The 22,967-nt window shown below is 42.7% G+C and overlaps 1 protein-coding gene across 1 annotated transcript in view; it reads right to left on the bottom strand.

The window, feature by feature from the left end:
* RNF14 (ring finger protein 14) overlaps positions 1-22,528 on the bottom strand; it is a 97,766-nt gene extending 75,238 nt beyond the window's left edge. Inside the window, exons 1-2 of the mRNA XM_075344584.1 lie at positions 22,460-22,528; positions 15,208-15,292 (exon numbers count right to left, since the gene is read on the bottom strand). The gene's annotated coding sequence lies outside the window, so the exon portion shown is untranslated. The remainder of the gene's footprint in view (positions 1-15,207; positions 15,293-22,459) is intronic.
* Between the last annotated feature and the right edge of the window lie 439 nt (positions 22,529-22,967).

The raw sequence follows: 22,967 nt of genomic DNA, 5'->3' as shown, positions 1-22,967 counted from the left end.
TGACCTGTATTACATCTACTGTACTGCTGATGACCTGTATTACATCTACTGTACTGCTGATGACCTGTATTACATCTACTGTACTGCTGATGACCTGTATTACATCTACTGTACTGCTGATGACCTGTATTACATGTACTGTACTGCTCCCTACCTGTTTTACGTCTACTGTACTGCTGATGACCTGTATTACATGTACTGTACGGCTGACTACTTATCGTTATCTACTGTACTGCTCTCCACCTGTATTACATGTACTGTACTGCTCCCTACCTGTATTACATGTACTGTACTGCTGATGACCTTTATTACATGTACTGTACTGCTGATGACCTGTACTACATGTACTGTACTGCTGATGACCTGTATTACATGTACTCTACTGCTGATGACCTGTACTACATGTACTGTACTGCTCCCTACCTGTATTACATGTACTGTACTGCTGATGACCTGTATTACATGTACTGTACTGCTGATGACCTGTATTACATCTACTGTACTGCTGATGACCTGTATTACACCTACTGTACTGCTGATGACCTGTATTACATCTACTGTACTGCTGATGACCTGTATTACATGTACTGTACTGCTGATGACCTGTATTACATGTACTGTACTGCTGATGACCTGTATTACATGTACTGTACTGCTGATGACCTGTATTACATGTACTGTATGGCTGACTACTTATCGTTATCTACTGTACTGCTCTCCACCTGTATTACATGTACTGTACTGCTCCCTACCTGTATTACATGTACTGTACTGCTGATGACCTGTATTACATGTACTGCACTGCTCCCTACCTGTATTACATGTACTGTACTGCTGATGACCTGTATTACATGTACTGTACTGCTGATGACCTGTATTACATGTACTGTACTGCTGATGACCTGTATTACATGTACTGTACTGATGATGACCTGTATTACATGTACTGTACTGCTGATGACCTGTATTACATGTACTGTATGGCTGACTACTTATCGTTATCTACTGTACTGCTCTCCACCTGTATTACATGTACTGTACTGCTCCCTACCTGTATTACATGTACTGTACTGCTGATGACCTGTATTACATGTACTGCACTGCTCCCTACCTGTATTACATGTACTGTACTGCTGATGACCTGTATTACATGTACTGTACTGCTGATGACCTGTATTACATCTACTGTACTGCTGATGACCTGTATTACATGTACTGTACTGCTCCCTACCTGTATTACATGTACTTTACTGCTGATGACCTGTATTACATGTACTGCACTGCTCCCTACCTGTATTACATGTACTGTACTGCTGATGACCTGTACTACATGTACTGTACTGCTGATGACCTGTACTACATGTACTGTACTGCTGATGACCTGTATTACATGTACTGCACTGCTCCCTACCTGTATTACATGTACTGTACTGCTGATGACCTGTACTACATGTACTGTACTGCTGATGACCTGTACTACATGTACTGTACTGCTGATGACCTGTATTACATGTACTGCACTGCTCCCTACCTGTATTACATGTACTGTACTGCTGATGACCTGTACTACATGTACTGTACTGCTGATGACCTGTACTACATGTACTGTACTGCTGATGACCTGTACTACATGTACTGTACTGCTGATGACCTGTATTACATGTACTGCACTGCTCCCTACCTGTATTACATGTACTGTACTGCTGATGACCTGTACTACATGTACTGTACTGCTGATGACCTGTACTACATGTACTGTACTGCTGATGACCTGTATTACATGTACTGCACTGCTCCCTACCTGTATTACATGTACTGTACTGCTGATGACCTGTACTACATGTACTGTACTGCTGATGACCTGTACTACATGTACTGTACTGCTGATGACCTGTATTACATGTACTGTACTGCTGATGACCTGTATTACATCTACTGTACTGCTGATGACCTGTATTACATCTACTGTACTGCTGATGACCTGTATTACATGTACTGTACTGCTGATGACCTGTATTACATGTACTGTACTGCTGATGACCTGTATTACATGTACTGTACTGCTGATGACCTGTATTACATCTACTGTACTGCTGATGACCTGTATTACATCTACTGTACTGCTGATGACCTGTATTACATCTACTGTACTGCTGATGACCTGTATTACATCTACTGTACTGCTGATGACCTGTATTACATCTACTGTACTGCTGATGACCTGTATTACATCTACTGTACTGCTGATGACCTGTATTACATCTACTGTACTGCTGATGACCTGTATTACATCTACTGTACTGCTGATGACCTGTATTACATCTACTGTACTGCTGATGACCTGTATTACATCTACTGTACTGCTGATGACCTGTATTACATCTACTGTACTGCTGATGACCTGTATTACATCTACTGTACTGCTCCCTACCTGTTTTACGTCTACTGTACTGCTGATGACCTGTATTACATGTACTGTACGGCTGACTACTTATCGTTATCTACTGTACTGCTCTCCACCTGTATTACATGTACTGTACTGCTCCCTACCTGTTTTACGTCTACTGTACTGCTGATGACCTGTATTACATGTACTGTACGGCTGACTACTTATCGTTATCTACTGTACTGCTCTCCACCTGTATTACATGTACTGTACTGCTCCCTACCTGTATTACATGTACTGTACTGCTGATGACCTGTATTACATGTACTGCACTGCTCCCTACCTGTATTACATGTACTGTACTGCTGATGACCTGTACTACATGTACTGTACTGCTGATGACCTGTATTACATGTACTCTACTGCTGATGACCTGTACTACATGTACTGTACTGCTCCCTACCTGTATTACATGTACTTTACTGCTGATGACCTGTATTACATGTACTGTACTGCTGATGACCTGTATTACATGTACTGTACTGCTGATGACCTGTATTACATCTACTGTACTGCTGATGACCTGTATTACATGTACTGTACTGCTGTTGACCTGTATTACATGTACTGTACTGCTGATGACCTGTATTACATGTACTGTACTGCTGATGACCTGTATTACATCTACTGTACTGCTGATGACCTGTATTACATCTACTGTACTGCTCCCTACCTGTTTTACGTCTACTGTACTGCTGATGACCTGTATTACATGTACTGTACGGCTGACTACTTATCGTTATCTACTGTACTGCTCTCCACCTGTATTACATGTACTGTACTGCTCCCTACCTGTATTACATGTACTGTACTGCTGATGACCTGTATTACATGTACTGCACTGCTCCCTACCTGTATTACATGTACTTTACTGCTGATGACCTGTATTACATGTACTGTACTGTTGATGACCTGTACTACATGTACTGTACTGCTGATGACCTGTATTACATGTACTGTACTGCTGATGACCTGTATTACATCTACTGTACTGCTGATGACCTGTATTACATGTACTGTACTGCTGATGACCTGTATTACATGTACTGCACTGCTCCCTACCTGTATTACATGTACTGTACTGCTGATGACCTGTATTACATGTACTATACTGCTGATGACCTGTATTACATGTACTGTACTGCTCCCTACCTGTATTACATGTACTTTACTGCTGATGACCTGTATTACATGTACTGCACTGCTCCCTACCTGTATTACATGTACTGTACTGCTGATGACCTGTATTACATGTACTGTACTGCTGATGACCTGTATTACATGTACTGTACTGCTGATGACCTGTATTACATGTACTGTACTGCTGATGACCTGTATTACATGTACTGTACTGCTGATGACCTGTATTACATGTACTGTACTGCTGATGACCTGTATTACATGTACTGCACTGCTCCCTACCTGTATTACATGTACTGTACTGCTGATGACCTGTATTACATGTACTGTACTGCTGATGACCTGTACTACATGTACTGTACTGCTGATGACCTGTATTACATGTACTGTACTGCTGATGACCTGTACTACATGTACTGTACTGCTCCCTACCTGTATTACATGTACTTTACTGCTGATGACCTGTATTACATGTACTGTACTGCTGATGACCTGTATTACATGTACTGTACTGCTGATGACCTGTACTACATGTACTGTACTGCTCCCTACCTGTATTACATGTACTGTACTGCTGATGACCTGTATTACATGTACTGTACTGCTGATGACCTGAATTACATCTACTGTACTGCTGATGACCTGTATTACATCTACTGTACTGCTGATGACCTGTATTACATGTACTGTACTGCTCCCTACCTGTTTTACGTCTACTGTACTGCTGATGACCTGTATTACATGTACTGTACGGCTGACTACTTATCGTTATCTACTGTACTGCTCTCCACCTGTATTACATGTACTGTACTGCTCCCTACCTGTATTACATGTACTGTACTGCTGATGACCTGTATTACATGTACTGCACTGCTCCCTACCTGTATTACATGTACTGTACTGCTGATGACCTGTACTACATGTACTGTACTGCTGATGACCTGTATTACATGTACTCTACTGCTGATGACCTGTACTACATGTACTGTACTGCTCCCTACCTGTATTACATGTACTTTACTGCTGATGACCTGTATTACATGTACTGTACTGCTGATGACCTGTATTACATGTACTGTACTGCTGATGACCTGTATTACATGTACTGTACTGCTGATGACCTGTATTACATCTGCTGTACTGCTGATGACCTGTACTACATGTACTGTACTGCTCCCTACCTGTATTACATGTACTTTACTGCTGATGACCTGTATTACATGTACTGTACTGCTGATGACCTGTATTACATGTACTGTACTGCTGATGACCTGTATTACATGTACTGCACTGCTCCCTACCTGTATTACATGTACTTTACTGCTGATGACCTGTATTACATGTACTGTAGATGACCTGTATTACATGTACTGTACTGCTGATGACCTGTATTACATGTACTGTACTGCTGATGACCTGTATTACATGTACTGTACTGCTGATGACCTGTATTACATCTACTGTACTGCTGATGACCTGTATTACATCTACTGTACTGCTGATGACCTGTATTACATCTACTGTACTGCTGATGACCTGTATTACATCTACTGTACTGCTGATGACCTGTATTACATGTACTGTACTGCTCCCTACCTGTTTTACGTCTACTGTACTGCTGATGACCTGTATTACATGTACTGTACGGCTGACTACTTATCGTTATCTACTGTACTGCTCTCCACCTGTATTACATGTACTGTACTGCTCCCTACCTGTATTACATGTACTGTACTGCTGATGACCTTTATTACATGTACTGTACTGCTGATGACCTGTACTACATGTACTGTACTGCTGATGACCTGTATTACATGTACTCTACTGCTGATGACCTGTACTACATGTACTGTACTGCTCCCTACCTGTATTACATGTACTGTACTGCTGATGACCTGTATTACATGTACTGTACTGCTGATGACCTGTATTACATCTACTGTACTGCTGATGACCTGTATTACACCTACTGTACTGCTGATGACCTGTATTACATCTACTGTACTGCTGATGACCTGTATTACATGTACTGTACTGCTGATGACCTGTATTACATGTACTGTACTGCTGATGACCTGTATTACATGTACTGTATGGCTGACTACTTATCGTTATCTACTGTACTGCTCTCCACCTGTATTACATGTACTGTACTGCTCCCTACCTGTATTACATGTACTGTACTGCTGATGACCTGTATTACATGTACTGCACTGCTCCCTACCTGTATTACATGTACTGTACTGCTGATGACCTGTATTACATGTACTGTACTGCTGATGACCTGTATTACATGTACTGTACTGCTGATGACCTGTATTACATGTACTGTACTGATGATGACCTGTATTACATGTACTGTACTGCTGATGACCTGTATTACATGTACTGTATGGCTGACTACTTATAGTTATCTACTGTACTGCTCTCCACCTGTATTACATGTACTGTACTGCTCCCTACCTGTATTACATGTACTGTACTGCTGATGACCTGTATTACATGTACTGCACTGCTCCCTACCTGTATTACATGTACTGTACTGCTGATGACCTGTATTACATGTACTGTACTGCTGATGACCTGTATTACATCTACTGTACTGCTGATGACCTGTATTACATGTACTGTACTGCTCCCTACCTGTATTACATGTACTTTACTGCTGATGACCTGTATTACATGTACTGCACTGCTCCCTACCTGTATTACATGTACTGTACTGCTGATGACCTGTATTACATGTACTGTACTGCTGATGACCTGTACTACATGTACTGTACTGCTGATGACCTGTATTACATGTACTGCACTGCTCCCTACCTGTATTACATGTACTGTACTGCTGATGACCTGTATTACATGTACTGTACTGCTGATGACCTGTACTACATGTACTGTACTGCTGATGACCTGTATTACATGTACTGTACTGCTGATGACCTGTATTACATCTACTGTACTGCTGATGACCTGTATTACATCTACTGTACTGCTGATGACCTGTATTACATGTACTGTACTGCTGATGACCAGTATTACATGTACTGTACTGCTGATGACCTGTATTACATGTACTGTACTGCTGATGACCTGTATTACATCTACTGTACTGCTGATGACCTGTATTACATCTACTGTACTGCTGATGACCTGTATTACATCTACTGTACTGCTGATGACCTGTATTACATCTACTGTACTGCTGATGACCTGTATTACATGTACTGTACTGCTGATGACCTGTATTACATCTACTGTACTGCTGATGACCTGTATTACATCTACTGTACTGCTGATGACCTGTATTACATCTACTGTACTGCTGATGACCTGTATTACATCTACTGTACTGCTGATGACCTGTATTACATCTACTGTACTGCTGATGACCTGTATTACATGTACTGTACTGCTCCCTACCTGTTTTACGTCTACTGTACTGCTGATGACCTGTATTACATGTACTGTACGGCTGACTACTTATCGTTATCTACTGTACTGCTCTCCACCTGTATTACATGTACTGTACTGCTCCCTACCTGTTTTACGTCTACTGTACTGCTGATGACCTGTATTACATGTACTGTACGGCTGACTACTTATCGTTATCTACTGTACTGCTCTCCACCTGTATTACATGTACTGTACTGCTCCCTACCTGTATTACATGTACTGTACTGCTGATGACCTGTATTACATGTACTGCACTGCTCCCTACCTGTATTACATGTACTGTACTGCTGATGACCTGTACTACATGTACTGTACTGCTGATGACCTGTATTACATGTACTCTACTGCTGATGACCTGTACTACATGTACTGTACTGCTCCCTACCTGTATTACATGTACTTTACTGCTGATGACCTGTATTACATGTACTGTACTGCTGATGACCTGTATTACATGTACTGTACTGCTGATGACCTGTATTACATGTACTGTACTGCTGATGACCTGTATTACATCTACTGTACTGCTGATGACCTGTATTACATGTACTGTACTGCTGATGACCTGTATTACATGTACTGTACTGCTGATGACCTGTATTACATCTACTGTACTGCTGATGACCTGTATTACATCTACTGTACTGCTGATGACCTGTATTACATGTACTGTACTGCTCCCTACCTGTTTTACGTCTACTGTACTGCTGATGACCTGTATTACATGTACTGTACGGCTGACTACTTATCGTTATCTACTGTACTGCTCTCCACCTGTATTACATGTACTGTACTGCTCCCTACCTGTATTACATGTACTGTACTGCTGATGACCTGTATTACATGTACTGCACTGCTCCCTACCTGTCTTACATGTACTGTACTGCTGATGACCTGTATTACATGTACTGTACTGCTGATGACCTGTACTACATGTACTGTACTGCTGATGACCTGTATTACATGTACTCTACTGCTGTGGACCTGTACTACATGTACTGTACTGCTCCCTACCTGTATTACATGTACTTTACTGCTGATGACCTGTATTACATGTACTGTACTGTTGATGACCTGTACTACATGTACTGTACTGCTGATGACCTGTATTACATGTACTGTACTGCTGATGACCTGTATTACATCTACTGTACTGCTGATGACCTGTATTACATGTACTGTACTGCTGATGACCTGTATTACATGTACTGCACTGCTCCCTACCTGTATTACATGTACTGTACTGCTGATGACCTGTATTACATGTACTATACTGCTGATGACCTGTATTACATCTACTGTACTGCTGATGACCTGTATTACATGTACTGTACTGCTCCCTACCTGTATTACATGTACTTTACTGCTGATGACCTGTATTACATGTACTGCACTGCTCCCTACCTGTATTACATGTACTGTACTGCTGATGACCTGTATTACATGTACTGTACTGCTAATGACCTGTATTACATGTACTGTACTGCTGATGACCTGTATTACATGTACTGTACTGCTGATGACCTGTATTACATGTACTGTACTGCTGATGACCTGTATTACATGTACTGCACTGCTCCCTACCTGTATTACATGTACTGTACTGCTGATGACCTGTATTACATGTACTGTACTGCTGATGACCTGTACTACATGTACTGTACTGCTGATGACCTGTATTACATGTACTGTACTGCTGATGACCTGTACTACATGTACTGTACTGCTCCCTACCTGTATTACATGTACTTTACTGCTGATGACCTGTATTACATGTACTGTACTGCTGATGACCTGTATTACATGTACTGTACTGCTGATGACCTGTACTACATGTACTGTACTGCTCCCTACCTGTATTACATGTACTGTACTGCTGATGACCTGTATTACATGTACTGTACTGCTGATGACCTGAATTACATCTACTGTACTGCTGATGACCTGTATTACATCTACTGTACTGCTGATGACCTGTATTACATGTACTGTACTGCTCCCTACCTGTTTTACGTCTACTGTACTGCTGATGACCTGTATTACATGTACTGTACGGCTGACTACTTATCGTTATCTACTGTACTGCTCTCCACCTGTATTACATGTACTGTACTGCTCCCTACCTGTATTACATGTACTGTACTGCTGATGACCTGTATTACATGTACTGCACTGCTCCCTACCTGTATTACATGTACTGTACTGCTGATGACCTGTACTACATGTACTGTACTGCTGATGACCTGTATTACATGTACTCTACTGCTGATGACCTGTACTACATGTACTGTACTGCTCCCTACCTGTATTACATGTACTTTACTGCTGATGACCTGTATTACATGTACTGTACTGCTGATGACCTGTATTACATGTACTGTACTGCTGATGACCTGTATTACATCTACTGTACTGCTGATGACCTGTATTACATGTACTGTACTGCTGATGACCTGTATTACATGTACTGTACTGCTGATGACCTGTATTACATCTACTGTACTGCTGATGACCTGTATTACATCTACTGTACTGCTGATGACCTGTATTACATGTACTGTACTGCTCCCTACCTGTTTTACGTCTACTGTACTGCTGATGACCTGTATTACATGTACTGTACGGCTGACTACTTATCGTTATCTACTGTACTGCTCTCCACCTGTATTACATGTACTGTACTGCTCCCTACCTGTATTACATGTACTGTACTGCTGATGACCTGTATTACATGTACTGCACTGCTCCCTACCTGTCTTACATGTACTGTACTGCTGATGACCTGTATTACATGTACTGTACTGCTGATGACCTGTACTACATGTACTGTACTGCTGATGACCTGTATTACATGTACTCTACTGCTGTTGACCTGTACTACATGTACTGTACTGCTCCCTACCTGTATTACATGTACTTTACTGCTGATGACCTGTATTACATGTACTGTACTGTTGATGACCTGTACTACATGTACTGTACTGCTGATGACCTGTATTACATGTACTGTACTGCTGATGACCTGTATTACATCTACTGTACTGCTGATGACCTGTATTACATGTACTGTACTGCTGATGACCTGTATTACATGTACTGCACTGCTCCCTACCTGTATTACATGTACTGTACTGCTGATGACCTGTATTACATGTACTATACTGCTGATGACCTGTATTACATCTACTGTACTGCTGATGACCTGTATTACATGTACTGTACTGCTCCCTACCTGTATTACATGTACTTTACTGCTGATGACCTGTATTACATGTACTGCACTGCTCCCTACCTGTATTACATGTACTGTACTGCTGATGACCTGTATTACATGTACTGTACTGCTGATGACCTGTATTACATGTACTGTACTGCTGATGACCTGTATTACATGTACTGTACTGCTGATGACCTGTATTACATGTACTGTACTGCTGATGACCTGTATTACATGTACTGTACTGCTGATGACCTGTATTACATGTACTGCACTGCTCCCTACCTGTATTACATGTACTGTACTGCTGATGACCTGTATTACATGTACTGTACTGCTGATGACCTGTACTACATGTACTGTACTGCTGATGACCTGTATTACATGTACTGTACTGCTGATGACCTGTACTACATGTACTGTACTGCTCCCTACCTGTATTACATGTACTTTACTGCTGATGACCTGTATTACATGTACTGTACTGCTGATGACCTGTATTACATGTACTGTACTGCTGATGACCTGTATTACATGTACTGTACTGCTGATGACCTGAATTACATCTACTGTACTGCTGATGACCTGTATTACATCTACTGTACTGCTGATGACCTGTATTACATGTACTGTACTGCTCCCTACCTGTTTTACGTCTACTGTACTGCTGATGACCTGTATTACATGTACTGTACGGCTGACTACTTATCGTTATCTACTGTACTGCTCTCCACCTGTATTACATGTACTGTACTGCTCCCTACCTGTATTACATGTTCTGTACTGCTGATGACCTGTATTACATGTACTGTACTGCTGATGACCTGTACTACATGTACTGTACTGCTGATGACCTGTATTACATGTACTCTACTGCTGATGACCTGTACTACATGTACTGTACTGCTCCCTACCTGTATTACATGTACTTTACTGCTGATGACCTGTATTACATGTACTGTACTGCTGATGACCTGTACTACATGTACTGTACTGCTGATGACCTGTACTACATGTACTGTACTGCTCCCTACCTGTATTACATGTACTGTACTGCTGATGACCTGTATTACATGTACTGTACTGCTGATGACCTGTATTACATGTACTGTACTGCTGATGACCTGTATTACATCTACTGTACTGCTGATGACCTGTATTACACCTACTGTACTGCTGATGACCTGTATTACATCTACTGTACTGCTGATGACCTGTATTACATGTACTGTACTGCTGATGACCTGTATTACATGTACTGTACGGCTGACTACTTATCGTTATCTACTGTACTGCTCTCCACCTGTATTACATGTACTTTACTGCTGATGACCTGTATTACATGTACTGTACTGCTGACCTGTATTACATGTACTGCACTGCTCCCTACCTGTATTACATGTACTGTACTGCTGATGACCTGTATTACATGTACTGTACTGCTGATGACCTGTACTACATGTACTGTACTGCTGATGACCTGTATTACATGTACTTTACTGCTGATGACCTGTATTACATGTACTGTACTGCTCCCTACCTGTATTACATGTACTGTACTGCTGATGACCTGTATTACATCTACTGTACTGCTGATGACCTGTATTACATCTACTGTACTGCTGATGACCTGTATTACATGTACTGTACTGCTCCCTACCTGTTTTATGTCTACTGTACTGCTGATGACCTGTATTACATGTACTGTACGGCTGACTACTTATCGTTATCTACTGTACTGCTCTCCACCTGTATTACATGTACTGTACTGCTCCCTACCTGTATTACATGTACTGTACTGCTGATGACCTGTATTACATGTACTGCACTGCTCCCTACCTGTATTACATGTACTGTACTGCTGATGACCTGTATTACATGTACTGTACTGCTGATGACCTGTACTACATGTACTGTACTGCTGATGACCTGTATTACATGTACTCTACTGCTGATGACCTGTACTACATGTACTGTACTACTCCCTACCTGTATTACATGTACTTTACTGCTGATGACCTGTACTACATGTACTGTACTGCTGATGACCTGTATTACATGTACTGTACTGCTGATGACCTGTACTACATGTACTGTACTGCTCCCTACCTGTATTACATGTACTTTACTGCTGATGACCTGTATTACATGTACTGTACTGCTGATGACCTGTATTACATGTACTGTACTGCTGATGACCTGTATTACATCTACTGTACTGCTGATGACCTGTATTACACCTACTGTACTGCTGATGACCTGTATTACATGTACTGTACTGCTGATGACCTGTATTACATGTACTGTACTGCTGATGGCCTGTATTACATGTACTGTACGGCTGACTACTTATCGTTATCTACTGTACTGCTCTCCACCTGTATTACATGTACTGTACTGCTCCCTACCTGTATTACATGTACTGTACTGCTGATGACCTGTATTACATGTACTGCACTGCTCCCTACCTGTATTACATGTACTGTACTGCTGATGACCTGTATTACATGTACTGTACTGCTGATGACCTGTACTACATGTACTGTACTGCTGATGACCTGTACTACATGTACTGTACTGCTGATGACCTGTATTACATCTACTGTACTGCTGATGACCTGTATTACATGTACTGTACGGCTGACTACTTATCGTTATCTACTGTACTGCTCTCCACCTGTATTACATGTACTGTACTGCTCCCTACCTGTATTACATGTACTGTACTGCTGATGACCTGTATTACATGTACTGTACTGCTGATGACCTGTATTACATCTACTGTACTGCTGATTACCTGTATTACATGTACTGTACTGCTGATGACCTGTATTACATGTACTGTACTGCTCCCTGCCTGTATTACATGTACTGTACTGCTGATGACCTGTACTACATGTACTGTACTGCTCCCTGCCTGTATTACATGTACTTTACTGCTGATGACCTGTATTACATGTACTGTACTGCTGATGACCTGTATTACATCTACTGTACTGCTGATGACCTGTATTACATGTACTGTACTGCTGATGACCTGTATTACATCTACTGTACTGCTGATTACCTGTATTACATGTACTGTAATGCTGATTACCTGTATTACATGTACTGTACTGCTGATGACCTGTATTACATGTACTGTACTGATGATGACCTGTATTACATCTACTGTACTGCTGATGACCTGTATTACATCTACTGTACTGCTGATGACCTGTATTACATCTACTGTACTGCTGATGACCTGTATTACATCTACTGTACTGCTGATGACCTGTATTACATGTACTGTACTGCTGATGACCTGTATTACATCTACTGTACTGCTGATGACCTGTATTACATGTACTGTACTGCTGATGACCTGTATTACATGTACTGTACTGCTGATGACCTGTATTACATGTACTGTACTGCTGATGATCTGTATTACATGTACTGTACGGCTGACTACTTATACGTTATCTACTGTACTGCTCTCCACCTGTATTACATGTACTGCAATCTCCTTCTCTATACCTGTATATGTATTGTTTAAGTTGTATAAAGTAAATGGGTTTTCAGTTTTCTTTAACCATTAGCAGTGGAAGAGTCGATTATAAAACAAACAAAAAAAAATGATCCAAAAGAGGTGACGTGGTCGTGAAATAATCTGATCTGGTTTGAAGTGGCAGTTGGAGTGACCGTCGGGGAGCTATAGTGGATTACAGGGGTACGCTTGCCTTATGTTCTTGTATAAGTATCCATTCCCACTGCTAACTTTTAAAGAAGAGGGAAACCTCTTTCTCCTCAGTACATCCAGATTGATATGATTAGTGTAATTACTGGACACACTATTTTCGTGCTATATCCAGGGGTTGGGGAGCTAGTTATTGCTTTTTTCTAGTAGTGGGGTCTTTCTTGAGGAAGGTTATGTTCACATGTACGGTCAGCACTGTGGACCGTCCCCAGCGACATGGCAGTCACATTTACCGCTGCGGTTATCCTTCCAAAGAGAGAGTGCAGGGTTCATAGGTAAATATGCAGCATAAACTGCCAGGCTGCAGATCTAACTCACAGCTACACTGGGGAGATATTACACATCAAGTGCATGAAATTTCCGAAAATCTCTTGCTATATGCTGGCAATGTAAAATGCAGCAAGATTCTGCAAACAAATACGCTGCAAAAACATCTGCTGGGTTCCAGCACTGTGTGAACTTAGCCTTAAGGTGCATTTACAATGGCCAAAGTACGTCCATTAAACAATCGCCTACATGTAAGCTGATTGATGGTCATTTCAAAGGGAATCTGTCAGCAGGTTTTTGCTATGTTATCTGAGAGCACCATGATGTAAGGGAAGAGAGCCTGAATCAAGTGATGTGTGTCACATACTAGGCTGTGTGCTGTTTCAATACAATCTATATTTTATCATCAGGAGATTATCACTACAGGACAAGTAGTGCCTCCTATTCCAACCACTAGCCCACCATTGAATAGCAGCTTTCTGTCACGATACATTGTCCACAGAAAGCTGCCAATCAGAGGTGTGTTTAGGGTTACACAGGGTTCAACATTCTGAGGTCTGTCAGGTCTGCAACAGAGTAAACTAATTATATCAAGACTGCTGTACCCAATAAACTAAATGATACATTGCTGGAATCAGGGTGTCTGTCCCTACACCATGCTGCAGTTCCATTCCCTTTAACAACCTGTTTACACTGGTCAACTGCGCACAATAGTTCTTTGAGTATAGAATATCATTGTTCTCCGCAGCAAATGCTCTGTGGATATTGTCCTCCCGAAACAATGATTTTCAAGTATACATATAAATTTTTACCCAAAGAACATCATTTTCATCATGCAGTGGGTGACTGGCAACCGTATACACTGCATGATTAATGGGAACAAGTGGCCGGTGTAAAGGCAATCATAGAGAGCTACTCATTCTTATTGACATATATTACCTTGATGATTGCGCTGAAGAGATGTAAACAGTTTCACTACAGGAATTGTTGATGTAGACAAGATAGACACGCGGCCATTATCAATCTAGTAAAAGATTGAAAGACGATTTGTTGATTATTTGTATTAGAATATGTCACTTGTAATGAAGAACGACTACATACAATATATCAAACGCTATAGGATGCTTCACCATGTATATACCACACACAGTCCCTACCATCATGAAGGGAAAATAAATTAGGTTTTCAAAGATACACTATACCAGGGCTGGGCAAAGTGCGGCAGCCGCCCTCCCCCGCCGCTGCCCGATGGCACTGCTATTTGCATCCATAGGATGCAGACAATGATGAACACATTGGTGCAAACTGATGCTCCATCTTCCACCCATCAGCGCAAGGCACAGCAGACGTGAGGAGGGCACATCAGTGTGCTGTGCAGAGCATCAGTGCACCGGAGGCTGCAGCAGTGCATCGAGGGAATGGGAGTATGTGGTGCTTTTGCTTGTTTTTCTCAAGTGTATGGATTATTTGCATGTATATAGGAGCCTATGTGGGGGCTCAGAAATTTATATGGGAGGCTATGTGGATGTGGGGCTCATAATGCATATAGGAGGCTATATGGGGCTCATAATCTACACAGGAGGCTATGTGGGGTCTCATAATGGATATAGGAGGATATGTGGGGGGTCATAAAGTATTTAAGATATGTGGGGCTGATGTTGTATTTAGAAGGCTATGTTGGACTATATGTAGAAGGCTATGTGGGGCTCCGAAATGTACCGTATATAACAGGCTCATACTGTATATAGGAGGCTATATGAAGCATATAAAAGATATATAGGAGGCTATGTGATACTCATAACGTATATAGGGGGCTATGCGGGTCTCATACTGAATGTAGGGGGCTATGTGGAGGGCTAATACTGTATGTAGAGAGGCTATGTGTGGGTCTAATACTGTCTATAGGGGCTCATACTCTATGTAGGGGCATGTTGGAGGCTCATTCTGTATATAGAGGATATGTGGAGGGCTTTTTCTGTATATCGGAGCTATGTGGAGGCTCATACTGTATGTAGGGGCTATGTGGGGGCTCATACTGTATGTAGGGGCTATGTGGGGGCTCATACTGTATGTAGGGGCTATGTGGGGGCTCATACTGTATGTAGGGGCTATGTGGGGGCTCACAATGTATGTAGGGGGCTATGTGGGGGCTCATAGTGTATGTAGGGGGCTATGTGGGGGCTCATGCTGTATAAAATGGATGTCGGCATACTTAATTCTACCTAATATTAAGTGATGCATTATTAATATGCGAATTATAATTACCAGTAATATGATAATATTAATACTGAGCAGAATTAATTTCAGCATATTGGTTCGGCCCTCCGCACCAGTCAGTCTCTCATGTGGCCCCTTGGGAAAATTGTCATATAATGATATAGTGCAGGGGTGGGTACCCAAAGGAAAGGTTCACTTGGCGTTATTAAAGTGGTTGTGCCTCAATGACAACTCATCTGGTGTCTGATGGATGGAGGTCCCCACTGATTACAAGAAAGGTTGTTCAAGCGACTGATAGAGAAAGCTGAGTACAGTGGTTACAGCCCCTGGGAACAGGGAATGTCATCACTAGCCTTTAAAGAAGCACTCCGTCTCCTACTATTTTATTCAGTAAATGTGTATGTACATGTATGTAATGTGGTGCGAGTGTGATAATATACTCACCTACCGCTAATTCCTCCAGTGTGCTGTTCTGTGCTACACTGTAACGTCACGGTTCTGCAGACTGCCTGGGTCACACTGCGCTCTGTGTGACCGCAAGTATCTTCCACATTGTATGTGTATGAAGCGTTCAAATGAGGCTCCAAAGGCTTTCATTGTAAAATCGCCTTCCAGCCCATGCATAGAGCATAGGACGAGTCAGTTAGCTAGTCGGATTTGGGACGGTCACTGAGAAGCCCGAAGAGAGCAGAGATAGGGAAGTATATGATCACACTACATTACATGCATGTACACACATTTACTGAATAGGATAGTTAGTGGGGGCGCTTCACTCAGGGACATCAACCACACATGGGTGGGAGACGGCTCTACTGGCCAGTGTCTACACCTAATTCACCGATTCCAACATGAGTGGCAGTGTAGCTCATATTCTAGAGCATGGCATCAAACTGGTCTGCGACGGACACGGTTAGAAACTATAGGAACAGTCAGCAGTTATAGATGGTGCTTTGGGTGGAAAAATACCTGATGGGTTTCCAAGGTGGAAGCAAAGAAATAATTTATATAAACTATTTGTTATTTATTTAATATCTCAGAAACAATATATCATTTTCTGGTTGTACGGAAAATGATTTTATTTCTCATCTCCACACAAGGGGACACTACTTTGTAATTTTTGGGCGAGACAGAATAAACACCATATTTATGGGGCAGGGTATTTTCTTTTTTTATTTTCTGAAAAATTGTATTTAAAGTTTCTATCATTTATTTTTCTACCCACTAAAAATCAAGACCATGCACTGCAGTATATTATTAATCTATAAAAAAAAAAAAAAAGAAAAAAAAAAAAAAAACAAATTAAAATGTTTCAGATCTGGTTTAATCTGCAATACAATAAATTAAGAGAAAGTATGAAGGACTGGCATCATCTTCATTATAACCATGTGATAGGAGCTATTAGCAGCCAGGGAGTTTCAGTCCGCACCCACGGAGAACCTGACGTAAGCAATCTCATCATACAGGAACGTCTAATGCCTGTGCTAATAGTGCAATTCATTAAAGGTAACGTACTGGAGTCAGATTCTCAGGAGATTAGTGTCCGGCCCATAGCCTGGAACAGAAAAATGTGGCTCGGTAATAAGACATCATATCTCAGATATCAAGGTATCATTTTATTCAGCTTCCTATGACCTGCATGTCCAAATAGACGGCTTAGGAGGGCTCATTCTACTGACAGATTCCCTTTACCATGTACATATAAGAAAGAGGGGAAATACTAGGCTGTGTGCCCATGATGAGCTTTGTACACTCCGTCAGAACACAGCGGTTCCAGCAAAGTGGATGGATTTCTAGAAATCTCCTGCCCACTGTGCTTTTTTACTCTGTGTAAGGGCTGCTTCTCACTTGCGAGTTTCTTGCAGTAGAGCAATGCGAGAAAATCTCGCATTGGAATCGGACACATGTTAGTGAATGATTCAGCTCTCATCTGCGATTTTTTTTCTCAGTCCAAATCGGACTGAGAAAAAAAATCGCAGCATGCTGCTTTTTTGCGAGTTTCTACTGCGAGTTTCTGCAATGCAAGTCTATGGGAGCGTGTAAAAAATCGGATGTCACGGGACGGCACTCACACCATCCTAGTGACATCCGATTTTCTAAATACATTTCTCGCATGTTTCCTAAAACACTGGAAACGAGCGATGACTCCCAATGTCTGTCAATCACTATTCTCTGTCAGTCGGTCTCTCCCTCTCGGTCTCTATTCTCTCTCTGTCGGTCCGTCACTATCTCTGTCCCTCTCTCACAGTCTGTCGGTCATTTTCCCCTCCTCTCTCATACTCACCGTTCCCCGATCCCCGGCGCGGCGCTGCACGGCTTTCTCACTGCTGCGGCGGCTTTTACTATTTTGAAAAAGCCGGCCGCTCATTAAACAATCTCGTATTCCCTGCTTTCCCCGCCCACAGGCACCTATGATTGGTTGCAGTGAGACACGCCCCCACGCTGAGTGACAGGTGTCTTACTGCACCCAATCACAGCAGCCGGTGGGCGGGTCTATACTGTGCAGTGAAATAAATAAATAAATAATTAAAAAAAAATGGCGTGCGGTCCCCCCCCCCCAATTTTAATACCAGCCAGATAAAGCCATACGGCTGAAGGCTGGTATTCTCAGGATGGGGAGCTCCACGTTATGGGGAGCCCCCCAGCCTAACAATATCAGTCAGCAGCCGCCCAGAATTGCCGCATACATTATATGCGACAGTTCTGGGACTGTACCCGGCCTCTTCCCGATTTGCCCTGGTGCGTTGGCAAATCGGGGTAATAAGGAGTTAATGGCAGCCCATAGCTGCCACTAAATCCTAGATTAATCATGTCAGGCGTCTATGAGACACCCTCCATGATTAATCTGTAAGTGACAGTAAATAAACACACACACCCGAAAAAATCCTTTATTAGAAATAAAAAACACAAACACATTCCCTCATTACCAATTTAATAAGCCCCAAAAAGCCCTCCATATCCGGCGTACTCCACGGACCTCCAGCGCGGCGCCGGGGATCGGTGAGTATGAGAGAGGGCTGCTAACTTCAGTCACTCGGGGATTAGTGGTCACCGGTGAACCCTTCACTGGTGACCGCTAATCAGGACGCGGCACAGACAGAGCCGCAGCATGACAATGAAGTCGGGTGAAGTTCACCCGAGTTCATTCTGACAGTGCGGCTCTGTCTGTGTCTGCTGTCATCTGCCATTCAGCTCTGCTACATGGCTGTCTGTGTCTGCTGTCAGCGGCCATGTAGCAGCGCTGAATGGCAGATGACATAGTAAAAAATACGCATTACACACAGTAAAATCATTAATTTATTCAGAAATAGCATTGCACTTGCGTTGCACTCGCACCTAACGTGAACTAAAATCAGCCGAGTTTTTTTCAGCCCAGTCGGACCGATTTTACTCGCATAGATGTGTTTCCAGCCTAATCTGACCTGTGGCGCGTGCTTCACATCTGAAACATGTCAATTTCTTTTTGCGGGTGAGCAGAGTTTTATGTGCAGATTTTTCTCATAGAGTTGCATTAGATGCAGAAATCCGAAGGTAAAAACCACAAGTTTTTATTGCGTCTCCACAGAGGACATGCTTTAAAATCACTTGTAATCCGCACCTACATGTATCAATAAGGTTGTCAAAGCCAAATACCAGCTAATACAAAGCAAATACAGCTTGGTTTAAAACATGTAAAAAAAAAACAGCAAGTAACCTAATATACATAATAGGTGCGGAAAATCTAAATCTGCAATGTCAAACACGCACTAAAAGCCTTTTAGGGCACACTCTCACGAGCACTGAAATCGGACGAGTGCAATGCGAAGAAATCTCCATTGCACTCTGACCCATGTTAGTGAATGAGGGAGAGCAGTTAGTCAGCTTTTCTTGTATCCAGATTCTGTATGTGAGAAAAGCGGCAACATGCTGTGATTTTCTGCTAGAGCCGTGTCCCTCGCACCCATTCAAGTGAATGGGTGTGAGAGAAACATGGGACTGCACTCGGATGTTATCCCAGTGCAGTGCGATATACGCACAGGCTGACAATGGAGGAGATGGGGGGATTAACCCCTCCCTCTCCTCCGCAGCACCCGCACTCAGATTCACAGCTGTGACCTGATTGCAGGATCGGATCACAGTCACATGACACTCGCCCTACACTCGCAGCAGAGCCTGAGCTGGGGGTCATTAGCATATTGCATCCGTTGCTCTCGCATCTGATGCCATACGCTAGTGTGAGTCCAGCCTTATTCACAGATACCAGACATAACTGCTTACAACCTACGGTGGTCTTGACCTGTCCGTGTTCTCACATGAAGACATGTCCGTTTTTCCTGGCACCATGGATGACAATGTCTTATACAAGTCTATGAGTCAGTGAAAAACATGTCCGGCACATGGATGGCATCAGTGTGCAGTCCGTGGGCATAGGAGAGGCTTTGTGATGTCATTCTTTATCTATGCCACAAAAACACGGATGACATCAGTACCGGTTTTCACATACATGTTTTATAGCCCATGGGGCCTTACAGGAGTTTTTCCTTGGTTAAGATATTGTGCACCCATCGTTGATATCAATAAAGATCGGTGGGAAACTTGGGGGGGTCAATCAGTTGTATTCAACGGCAATATGTAAAGTGTGAATGGAGCCGAAGCACACAGCTCCAATCCCTGTGGTGCCTCTTCCTTGGTAATCCCTGTGGTGCCTCTTCCTTGGTAATCCCTGTGGTGCCTCTTCCTTGGTAATGCAGCTCCGCTCCTGTTCACTTCAATATCAGCTGAGCTACAGTACCTGAGAACAGACACTGCACGGTGCACAGAGCTCTGCTGCTTGGCTCCATTCACATCTTACATCTGGCCAACAATGGCGTGGAAAACCGCTGATCCCCTCCAGAGAATGTCACCAATATCTCAGCCAGCTCTTGCAGATATTAAAAAGGAACCTGTTAGGCCCCCTATGCCCCCAACCCAGCAGCATTCCTGGCTGTATGACTACGCTCCCTACCTACCAGCCCAGCAGAAAGTTATTCACTTAACTCAATATTTAAAAAAGGATTTCTAGCCTCTGCTAATTAGGGCTCTGACTAGTCGATGGAGCGTTAGTTCCCCAGACTAGTCGGCCCTCTTTCCATATTATCATGCCCCTGTGGGCGTGATAACATGATTTTCACATTGAATCTCCGAGGCCGGGTATACATCTTGCGGTTTCAGAGAAGTGGACTGCACATGATCAGAAAAACAGCGAACTCCCAGGTCAGAGGTTCAATGTGAGATAACAGGATTTCCAGGAGCTGGAGAGAATGTCAGCTGTGGAAATCATGTTATCAAACCCACAGGAGCATCAAAACATGGAAAGAGGGCCCACTAGTCTAGGGAACCAACGCCCTATGAACTAGTCACAGGCCTAATTAGCATAGGGACAGCGGAGATCATAAAGGCTTTTATTAAACATTGAGGTTAGTGAATAACATTGTACAGATGGGAATGCTGGTGGGTTGTGGGCACACATAAGCAGCGATGCGGCGGTCTAATCAGTCAGAATGAGCAGTGACACAAACATGGAGGAGCCACGTATCTAGGACAAATCGAATTATATGAAATAGGGAAAAAAAAAAAAAAATCAAGCCCAAATCAGAATATATATATATATATATATATATATATATATATATATATATATACACACACACACACATACATACATACATATATACACACACACACACACACACACATCATTATCACAGTTATCATTAGCACTACTACATATATCATTGCAGTTGGGCAGCCGTACTCTATCATGGTGCTATGTATTAATCAGATGGGATCCCCCCAGTCCTTTCCTGCCTCCCTGCACAGTGGCACCCAGCAGAGTCCTGAGCATGGCGGACCTGGCTCTCTCCCTGCCCCGCACAGTGTGCTGCCCGCCTCCTGCCATAGCACTGCCATGCTCCCTCCCCCCATGTGTGGGCGCCCAGACCCTCCGCACTGCACTGACCCGGTGTGCGTGTCACTCGCCGCTCTTCCCGTTCCCTGGTTAAGGCACTTCGGAGAGAAAACTTTAGAGCGCACGCCGCCCTCACAGCGCCACCTGCCGCCCTGGAGGACCCGCGCCACCATTCAATGTGGCCCTTTCATAGCGATCCTGCAGGACGGTACACAATATACCGCGCCACATAGTGCTGCCACATCGTGCTGCCAGTTATAGCGGGTAATTAAGTGCCGCACTGGGTGGCAAAGTGTGCTATGTAGTGTGAAAATAACTTCTATACCACAAAGCTCAAATAACACAACGTCCTTTTCAGGTAGGAGAACCCAACAAGTTTGTCCAGGGAAAGACGCTTCAGGAAACGCAGGCATTTTTTTTTCGTTTTTTTTAATTGTTGCTTACTCAACGTTTTTACACCACTTTTGTCCATTCGCAGTTTTTGTTTTTTGGGAGATCTTTCTAGTCCTATTTTCTGGAGGAATTTTTAACCGCATTTAAAGGGAACCTGTTACCTCTT

Source organism: Anomaloglossus baeobatrachus, chromosome 4 (assembly GCF_048569485.1).
Source record: "Anomaloglossus baeobatrachus isolate aAnoBae1 chromosome 4, aAnoBae1.hap1, whole genome shotgun sequence".
In the NCBI taxonomy this organism is placed as follows: Eukaryota; Metazoa; Chordata; class Amphibia; order Anura; family Aromobatidae; genus Anomaloglossus; species Anomaloglossus baeobatrachus.
This window is presented reverse-complemented; position numbering and strand designations above follow the sequence as displayed.